A 10,999-nucleotide genomic window follows, 5' to 3' on the forward strand; every position below is an offset into this window, starting at 1 on the left:
ATAATCAGCCTGTTCCAGGAATCCTTGATCCATTGAAGTCCATGGACGTGCAGCAGTCAAACTTAATTTCAGAGGCTGAAGACTTGCATATACCTTACTAGAAGGACAAGACAGTGCTCTTCAGATGCCGCCTCAGAGGAAGCTCCACCTGAAACAACAGCTGTCTGGACCAAAACAGAGCTACTAAATATTAGCATGACCATGTGATGTTTGGTCTTCTGGATAAATACCATCAACAAAGGAAATGAAGGAAAGCGTAATCTAACCTCCAAGGTCAGTCATGAATTAATGTATCATTGCTCTGTGTGCAGAGTACTGGAGTGAGTGAGAAAAGTGCTTAATATTTAGCACTGGTTAGAGAAGCAAACAGTGAGTGACCACTCATGGGGCATCAACAGATATTGGCTGAATCTATCCACAAGACTGCTGGTGAATGCATATAAATCAGAAAAAGGTTGAGATTACCGACTCCAGTACTTTCACTGCTCCTTGACAGTGGGGACAGGATTTTGTTTTGTCTTGTTTTTTGACATGCCAGACTACAACTTTACTGGATGAATGAAGAGCTAATACTGTAAGGCCTGTAACATTAGGCAAGACCACTTGTATTTCCAGAATGTCTGACATGTAATGATGACTCCTATAGAAGCCATATTTCTTGCACCATCCACTCACTAAAGTGCTCCCTCACCTTAGGGCACAAGCATCTGTGATGACTATACTGCTGAGGGTGTAGAAAAAAATCATGTAGTTGTCCTGAAGAAGACTATCTAAATGAAAAGACCATAGTAGACAGCTTCTCAAGTGGATCTAAATGCTGTGACTACTCAGTTGTGCATGTCTGCTGCAAGACCATCATGCATAGTCTGGCTGCTGCCAATACCAGAACTCAAAAGAGGGAAAAAAGCTAGTACTCATGTCTGAGAGAACAAGAATGAAATTAACTGCAGGATGTTTTGCACCTTGTTCAAAGCTAAACTAACTCCATCTTTCTTGGTTTAGATCATAATTCCTATAAACAGAATGTCTTGGGTGGGACTGAGCTTTTACTTTATCAGATTGATGTTGACCCCCCACCCAAGAAAACAAATAGAATGGAAGTTCTTTGGGTTTAACAAGACTGTATCATGTGCAATACTAGAAACCAGTCATCCAGATTGGGGAAACCTCTGATGCCCTGCTGGCAGAGATATGCCATCACTACTGCCATGCATTTACTGAAAACACGGGGGGGGGGGATGGAAGTCAGACCAATCGGCTTGGATTGAAACTGTTAATGACTGGTCCCTGTTCAAAAGCAGAGCAACATCCTGAATGATTTGGCAATTTTTGTGTAGACAAGTATCTTGCAGGGTGAAACAACAGTCAGTTGCCTTTTGGCAGACATGGCAGGATGAATAGCAGCATGACCATTTGAAAGTGGTCTTTTGGAATAAATACAAGATGTCTTTTTTTCTTTTTGGCAAATCCAAAACAAAAACCTTTCTCGCCAGTCTGCTGGAACATCTTGGATGACTCTGTTTATGAGAAGCTAGTGTACTTCCTTCCTCACTTGCACATGGTAAAAAGTCTAGCAGGACTAGAAAAAAAGCCTTTGGTCCTATGCTTTAATGGCATGAAATAAAAACTTCTGATGATCTCACACATCTAAATCCTGTTTGGACATCTTGCTCCACTGACAAAGGTGGAGGAAGAATCTCCTGCTGATCGCTTCCATGCAAAAAAGGTTGAAGTGGAAGACAGGAATGGCAAAATCTCTGTTAGATTGTTGAGACTATCCCCATTTCACCAGTGATTGTGGACATTTGGGTGAAGAGGGCTAGCCAGCAGCAGCATTTTATTGCTAAGTAAGTTCTGTGATGTGTATTGAAAAATCAACTTTCTCTGAATTCTTTGAATCCTAGAAAAGGGATTCTGGGGAGAATGAAAGTCTGTGATAGTGGTTAGAAGACATTGTTCTTTTTCTTGCACATTCTGGGGGTGTTGATCAGTTTTAGGTGCAAACAGTAAAGGCACCTTAAAGGGAAATAAAAAAAAAGAAGCTATGTCTTACCATAATGTTCCATCTGTGTTGTCAATCTTCACTAATCCTTGACTGTGGGGCTCGGTTCCGAGTCTTGGAACAGACTCAGACATTTATTTCAGCTCGCGCTTTCCAAACTCTTGAGCTAGGCTTCTACCAATAATGCTCATCTCAAAATTATCCCAGCCCTTGTGGAATGAGCTCTAACAGAGCAAAGATTTGCCATGAAAAGAATAAGAGAAAAAAATGGCCTTAGATATCCAAGAAGAGAAGGTTTGCTTAGAAACAGCCAAACATAATGTCCCGGGATAAAAAGAAACAAAAAAGTTGGCCAGACTTATGAATGGCCTTAGTTTTACCCAAATAGTATCTGAGCTGTCTGTGTGAATTTAGGATAAGCAAGACTCTCACTAGCAGACTGAGGTGAAGGGAAAAAGGAAAGAAACTGCACTGACCGACTGAAGGACAACCCATTTACTACCATGGGTATAAAAGAAGGCTGTACATACAAGATCATAAGGCTTTGGTATACTGGCTGAACATCGGGCTGTCCTAGGCAGGAGATCCCGTTAGTAAAGAATATTGCAACAGTGATAAAGAAAGACATCTATATGAATCAGAGGAGGTTAGATGAGATTGGGAAGAGAGACCAAAAAGCAGTTTACAAGGGAGCAATACGAGGACATATGTATGGCTCCCAAGTATGCAACAAAGTCTAGAAGGTATATGATTTTTGCTTGAAAGTGTATGCATAGGTATTTCTATACCCCAGGCAGACTTCAGAGAATTTTTCCTAGGCTAGATAGCAAATGTTGGAAGCATGATGGGGAAGAAAGAGGTAACTGCGAACATGTATTTTGGGAGTGTAATGAGTAGGCAGATTTTAAAAATTCACAGAATACTCGTGTCAGGAATATTGAGGCAGAAAACAGCTGTAATTAAGGAAATGATTCATTTGAGGTGGGACACAGGATCTGAAATGCATAGACACAGTAAGGTTTTATTGAGTTTAAATCTATTTACTGCCATAAAAGCACTTACTAGAAAATGGCAATCAAAATCTAAACCACCTATATCTTAAATATTGAATATTCTGAGAGAGAGAAAAAATACAGTTGAGTATACCTTACCATAACAGTAGATGTCCTGCTTCTCACTGTTGCAGTATTTACTCCTGGGATATTCTGCCAAGGATAGCTGAACATCCGTCCGGCATACCAAAATGTTTACATCTTCTTGGTGCCATATGTCAGATATAGGTGTACTTTCCTACAACGAAAATTCAGTTTTTCGAAATAGGAAAGTACATCCCCACTTAAGTGAAAGTGCACTTTAACGAAAGTGCAGTTTCGCTTAAGCTCACTAGACTGAACCTACCGCACCACAATGGAGGACATTGAAAAACGGGCTATGTCCTCCACTGTGGTGCGATAGTCACAGACCTTAGGGTTAGGGCACAGGTCAAGGTAAGGGGATAGCCCTACTAACTATCCCATTACCCTAACCCATGCCCTAACCCTAAGGTCCGTGACTATCGCACCACAGTGGAGGACATAGCCTGATTTGGAATGTCTTCCACTGTGGTGCAATAGTCACAGACCTTAGGGTTAGGGCACGGGTCAAGGTAAGGGGATAGCCCTACTAACTATCCCCTTACCCTAACCCGTGCCCTAAACCTAAGGTCTGTGATTGCTAGTCCGTTCGATCTAGCGGGTTCACGAAAATGCACTTTCATGTTAGTGTGGGTGTACTTTTGAAGTTAAAAGTAGTGAACTTTTGGGGTGTACTTTTGAAGAACGAAAGTTCACTACTTCGAACTTCAAAAGTACACCCAAACAAACACGAAAGTGCACTTTCGCAAACCCATTAGACCAAATGGACTAGCAGTCACAGACCTTAGGGTTAGGGCATGGGTTAGGGTAAGGGGATAGTTAGTAGGGCTATCCCCTTACCTTGACCCATGCCCTAACCCTAAGGTCCGTGACTATCACACCACAGTGGAAGACATTCCAAATCGGGCTATGTCCTCCACTGTGGTGCGATAGTCATGGACGTTAGGGTTAGGGCATGGGTTAGGGTAAGGGGATAGTTAGTAGGGCTATCCCCTTACCTTGACCCGTGCCCTAACCCTAAGGTCCACGACTATCGCACCGCAGTAGAAGACATTCCAAATTGGGCTATGTCCTCTACTGTGGTGCAATAATCATGGACCTTAGGGTTAGGGCATGGGTTAGTGTAAGAGGATAGGTAGTAGGGCTATCCCCTTACCTTGACCCATGCCCTAACCCTAAGGTCCGGGACTATTGCACCACAATGGAGGACAGCTCATTTTTCAATGTACTCCATTGTGGTGCAGTAGGTTTGGTCTAGTGAGCTTAAGCAAAACTGCAGTTTCATTAAAGTGCACTTTCGCTTAAGTGGGGATGTACTTTCCTATTTCGAAAAAGTGAATTTTAATTGTAGGAAAGTACACCTGTCAGATATATATCCTAAGTGCAAGGTGTAAGGTATGTATGTGATGTACAAGTGCTTAATCCTCAAAACTTCTTTGCTGCTAGCCTGAACAAAACGTATGAATTAAATCTATAAGCTGTTCACAAGTTGGTTCCACTCCCATGCCTTCTATAGATAAGTGCCCCGTTGAGGTCTCTCCCTTTTTTTCTACATATCACCTTAAGTTTAGATGTAATTCGGGAAGGGGAAATGTGAGTGTGGAAGGCAAATTTCCCATAAAATAGACATAAACAGTGTCTTTTTTGCTTGGATGCTACCCATGACCATACGCAGTGTAAGGTTTGTCCCCTAAGACACTTCACAGTCATCTGTCATCTCTCTCCATTTACTTTGAGAACCAACAATTGAAGCTTTTGGCTCAGAGCACCATGGCCAAATCCACCCCCCCCCCCAATGTTCACTTGCCACTTAAAAATAAATCCAAAATGGTGCAAACTGATCCTGCTGCTGTCCAGCCTCCACCCGACACCTCCATCGGGTTGGATGAAAGACTGTTTAGTATCGCTATCAGCTACCTCCATCACAATGCAGTTTGAGGCTGACATGGAGCTACCTACTTACACATCTGCTCAGGCTGTACCTAAGGAGGGGGAACCATGGCTGATTACTTCAGGGAGGCCTAGGGGGATTCCCCAAATACTTGTTACGGAACAGGTACCTAGTACCTCATTGAATCTAGGCAGGGGTCTGAACCTCTTAGATTTATTAAAGCTGACACTCCTTTAAAAAAGGAGCAGAAAACTAAGTATAAGGTAGGACATCTGGAATGGGGCATTTAGAAAAGTATCAAATCACATAGAAATAAATGGAATTTGTGGAAACACATGCAAAATAATGCACAGGAGTGAGATTTAAGGGAAGGCAGGAATTTTTGTAATTTATATCATGGACTAAATGAGAGTTGGAAATAAAGAAAAAACATAGATTAATATATAATGTATGTAAGTAAATATTAGTATGGCATGTTTTCTTTTCAGTAAGCATATGTGTGCCTATGTCTTAAGTGATAATTTAATACAGGTGTTTAAAAAAAGATAATTCAGCATCGTAAGACACAAAGGCTTATTTTCTCAGTTGATCCACCACAGCACTGGATTCCTCATCTGGGAGACAAAGATATTAAGACTGAGGAATGGGTTTTCTCCATTGTGTGGTCACAGAAACAGTTTCATCCAGGTTAGGAGTCTCTTATCCATAAAGCATAGTCTGGATGGGCTCTAAAGATCCTGTATTACTTTCTGAAACATGAGGTCACAGTGGTTGGATTACCCATTGCCCACAGTTGCATTTACTAGATTGCCAGTAACATTAATTAAGAACAGTACCACCCAGAAAGTTGTTTAGTGAGATTTACAGGCAGTCTTCATCTGCAGAAGGGAAAGTTCCATGGCAGACCAATTACTTCATCAAATGTGCAAAACATAGAGGGCCCAGGAGAAAAAGGTGGGAATGTGGGCCCTTTGACATAATTGCCCACATTCAAGGTGGTGAATCTTCATGATCTTCCTCCTTTGGATATCTGAATAATGTTTTGTATCAGAAGATGAAAATAATCTCTCAAAATCCAAATGACCAGAACCCAGAGGCTCCTGGGTGACATGCAAAGGAAGCAGGCAATAGAGTCTTTTAAGAAACTTATGCTGGAGTAGAATGACAGTCTTGCATTTTGAAGAGCCAGTGATGACCCTTTAACTCATTCTCTCTAATGGAGCTCTGGAAGTTTGCACTGTAACTTCAAATGTGTGGAGCCTAAACTTTTTGATAAAATAAAAGTTATGCCTTCACATTTCTAACAAATGTTCATATCTCTGGAACCACAGGGGTTACTAAAGTGTAAATGGCAAACTCTTCAGCAAAAACTATTTTTATAGTGGCAGTATTCTTTTGGTTCTAGGTCTTAAAAATGGATTTATAAGTTACAATAAACACAGTAATATTAAGTTAGTAATATTTTGTAAAGAGCTTAATATCTCAGTAATCACTCACGTTACACACATACTATCAGCAACATTTTGCTCACCCAATTGAGAGCTTTCATTAGGGTAAGCAGTTCTTTCTGTTCTACTGGGTTGCTGAGACACTTAGAGAAAACATATTTATGACAATATAAATAAATATAATATGCACAACAATTAATTTATCTTTACATGCACTAGATACAGGTCAAATATGAATACAGTTGTATTTGCGACTGTGTAAGCGTCAAGATAAAATCTATTAAAACTTTGTATATAGCATGGTTTTAGAATTATTAATGCAAACATGAACAAGCAATATTCAGCACTTTCAGACGTAATAAGATGCAACTGCAAAAATAACTTAAGGCGTCACCTGGCTGTAATGAGCTAAAGTCAGTTACATCAGTGTATCCTGCAATGTTGGGTAGGAGGTGCTAGATACAACATCCAGCCAGCAGAAAATTGAACTAGCACTGGCTGAACTGGTATGGGAACCAATGGAGCCAGCAATGGTCCCAAAGATGAAGCTGACACAGAAAGACTAGGTTCATAGGTTCATACTAGGCTATCTGTCCTAGAGCATTTATAAGCCTAGCCAGAGTGTGTATGGCTATCGCCACCCATTTTAAATTAATTTTGCTATGCCCTTTTTCGAGGTTAGTATACTGTGCCTCTGTCTAACAGTGACACAGAAGTGATACCCAGGGTAAACCTATGATCTCCCATCGACTCATCAAGATTCCTCTTGAAGAGAGTCAATGAGGGACTCTGCCTAACCTGGACTGGGATTTTATTCCAGAGTGAAGGGAGCCTCTGGGTTATGAATCTGTCCCTCCAGCATGTCCTATTTATTTCAGTGCTGAGGTTTAAGTCCCTCGAGCGCATAGCTCGATGGGATTTGGATTTTCTGAGGTGCAACATGTCCATTAATTCCAGGTTGGACATGACTTTATACGTCAGGCACAGATCGCCTCTGAGCAGGCAGTATGCCACTGAGTAGAGCTGGAGTTTCTTTAACCGGGCAGCATACGGCATCTGTTTGAGCCCCTTGATCCTCTTGGTGAGGTACTTTTGGGGTCTTTCCAGTTGCTGCAGGTGTCTGGTAAGGTAGATCCCAAAAGGGGCATTGTACTCAATTATGGGCCTGATGAGGGATGAGTAAAGAGGCACGATGACCTCCCCTGATCTAGATGTGAATCCCTTCATGATTAGGTGGGCTATATAAAATGTTTTTCTAACCACTTTGGCCACGTGGTTGTCAAATGAGAGATTGCTATCAACTTGGGTCCCCAGGTCCCTAATTACTTCTTCTGTACTTAATGGATTACCACCTATGTGGTAATTTGTGGGCACTTTGTTTTTGCCAAAGGGGATGACTATACACTTTTTGGCGTTTAGCTTGAGGCCATGGCTCTGGCACCAGTTGTCTGTTTCTATGAGGCCCTTTTGGAGGATGCTTGTGTCGACTGGAGAGTCTATTATGGCGCCCAGTTTGCAGTCATCTGCGAACTTGGTCAGCCACAGTCCTTCCATGTTGGCCTGTACCTCCGAGAAATATATACCGAACAACAGAGGTCCCAAGACTGAGCCTTGTGGGACACCACTGGTAACTGGTTTGGAGTCTGACATGGCTCCGGCAATTCTAACCATGTGGGTTCTGTCCTTGAGCCAGTTTGCAACCCATCTAGTGACATAGGGGTTTATATTTAAGCTGGTGAGCTTATCTATAATGCCCGAGTGGGGTATTGTATCGAAGGCTTTTGGGAGGTCCAGGTAGGCTGTGTGGACCACCTTCCCCTTGTCAATGGCCTTGGTGACTGTTTCAAAGAAATCGACCAGGTTTAAGAGGCAGGATTTGCCCTTAACAAAGCCGAACTGGGTAGGATCCAGTGTCTGTAGGTCCCCAATATCTTTATTTATAAGGTCCATGATGATCCTTTCCATAGCTTTGCAGACCAAGCTAGTGAGACTTATGGGGCGATAGTTTCCAGGACCCGTTGAGGCACCACCTTTGTGGAGAGGGACCACTGTTGCTGTACGCCACTCTTTGGGTACATATCCTGTAGTAAGGCTGAGACTGAAAAGTAGTTTTAGGTTTGCGTTTAGCTCTTGGAGTTCATGTAGGATGCAGCCCGGGACACCGTCTGGTCCCATTGATGCTGTGTTTCTTGCTTTGGAGAGGGCAGCTCTTCCCTGAGCATCTGAGATGTCAGGGGGGCAGCACTCTGCTGGGATAGATATTAGCCCTTTTGGTGGGGAGGTGGGGGAGAAGTTTGCGCTGAACCTGTCAGCTAGGATGTTGGCAATGTCTGTGGGTTCGGTGTATTTTTTGTCATTTTGGACTAATTCTGAGCATATCTGGGTATTTCCACCCAGGTTCCTAACATAACTAAAGAAAGCCTTGTGATTATCCTTAGTGTCCTGTGCAATTTTTCTCTCGAAGCTGGCCTTAGACGATTTTATGAGTGCCCGTAGTTTTTTGCTAATACTGATCAGAGATGCCTTCCCTTTTTGGGATTTTGCTCTGTCATGTAGTAGCTTCCTCCTTCTATTGTATAGTTTGTTTATGGCTGGGGTCCACCAGACAGGACGCCTGCCTTTGGAGGATTGGGTCTTGGTTTTATTTGGGATTGCATGATCCATGCATTCCTGAAGGTGTTCATAGAATGCGTTTATAAAGGATTTTGTGGTCTGGGCAGATTTTCCACAGGCCCGGGGCTTTGAAGGATTCCACCTCGGTTTTGAGGAGTGTGAAATTTGCTTTAGAGAAGTTTTTCACTGTGGTTTTCTGGGCATGGGGTGGGGTCGGGATGTGAATATCCAGTGAGATTAGTTTATGGTCTGATCTTACCAGTGAGGGATACACTTCTGGTCTGGAGCATAGAGTCCCCATGTTGGTGATGATCAGGTCCTGTATGTTTTCCATCTTGTGGGAGTGGTAACAAGTTGTTCCATAGCATTTGAGTTTATAAATTCTAGGAACCTTTGGGCTAGGGTGTTGGAGCTAGAGTAATGCTCCCAGTCTATGGTTGGGTAGTTGAAGTCACCCAATATAATGGTGTTTGGAGAGACCTTCATATTTTCCAGTGTTCTCAGGAAGGCTGAGTGGGGTTCCTGGGTTTGGGAGGGTGGTCTGTAGCAGGCTATAAACTGGAAGCCAGTTTTACCCACTGTTAGTTGCACACGGATAGTCTCTGATGCTTTGTGCTGTGCCACCAACCTGGAGGTGTGGGTATCTTTGACGAATATTGATATTCCCCCTCCTTTTGTGGTTCTGTCCAAGTTTTGGGGCCGAAAAGCATGGTATGAGGTATAACCTGCCTTTACCAGAGTAGCCAACACTAGATGCCCTAAAGGCAGCATAGAACAAATATGCCATGAAAGGACATGGGTTTGGCAGCAGTCTTCCTAATATCAGAGTGTCTGAAGATACAAAATTATTTGAAAAGGTAGACTTTCTGGCATCTGAACTGGGGAAGTCATCAAATCACTGGGACTAGGAAAAAATAAGCATTAACACTCTAATGCCTCTCAAATGTTCAAGAGAGGAAAGAGAAAGAAACCATTTGCCAATGAGTTGAAGTTCCACAATGACTTTAACGTTATCAAACTCAGTTTAATGGCAGGAACATCAGGACACCTAAGAACTGTAAAATGAGACTAGGATGCACCACCTCTCTGTAAGCTGGGCTATGCACAGACAACACAGAGAAGCTGGCCCTGATGTAGAACTCACCATCACCTTAGATGGGATGTAATGGGTGGCAAGTGTGACTTGAACATCCATATTTATAGAAGCGGGTATGGCTTAGACCTTAACTAGTTTAGTGCATTTAGTTTTAACACTGGCAGTTTCAATGGCATGGCAAATTTGACAAACAGTGCTTTTCTAGAAGTGTGAAAATACCTAGAGGTGAAAGGCTTCATACTGAAGAGATAAGAGAAGGGAGGGGGACAGAAAAGAGAATGGAGAAAAAATAGCCAGTCAGACTTTTCGTAACCTAACACTCCCCCACCCCAAAAAGTTATAAAGCGACTTTTTATCTCCTTAAATTATCTTGCTAAATTTAATACAGATATACAACTCAGTCAAATGTTGTATATACACTGTCTGTGAGTTACTGCAGAGCAGTAAGGATATTAGCTGTTAATGAGCTGCTCTGAATAGTTGAGTTGATTCCCTCACTCCTTTTGTCTAGTGCGTTGACTTTTGAGCAAGTCACTTAACCAGACAGTATTCTGGGACAACTGGGAAATTAGACAAGGATCCTCAATGGTCTCCTGGACCACATATGTAGTAACTATCTGTGTAACTATATGTCAGCATCAGTGATTTGCATGCTGTATTCACAACTATGACAGAAGCATGGAATACTGATGGACAAACCAAAAACGTCATCTCAGCCTAGGAGAACATTGTAACATCATTAATAGCAGAAGTGCACAGTAAAGCAAAATAATCCAAAAGAATGAGGTCACTCACCTATACCAAGAAAACCACAAA

This window comes from Protopterus annectens, chromosome 2.part2, assembly GCF_019279795.1.
Source record: "Protopterus annectens isolate FY-2018-M chromosome 2.part2, PAN1.0, whole genome shotgun sequence".
Taxonomy (NCBI): Eukaryota; Metazoa; Chordata; order Ceratodontiformes; family Protopteridae; genus Protopterus; species Protopterus annectens.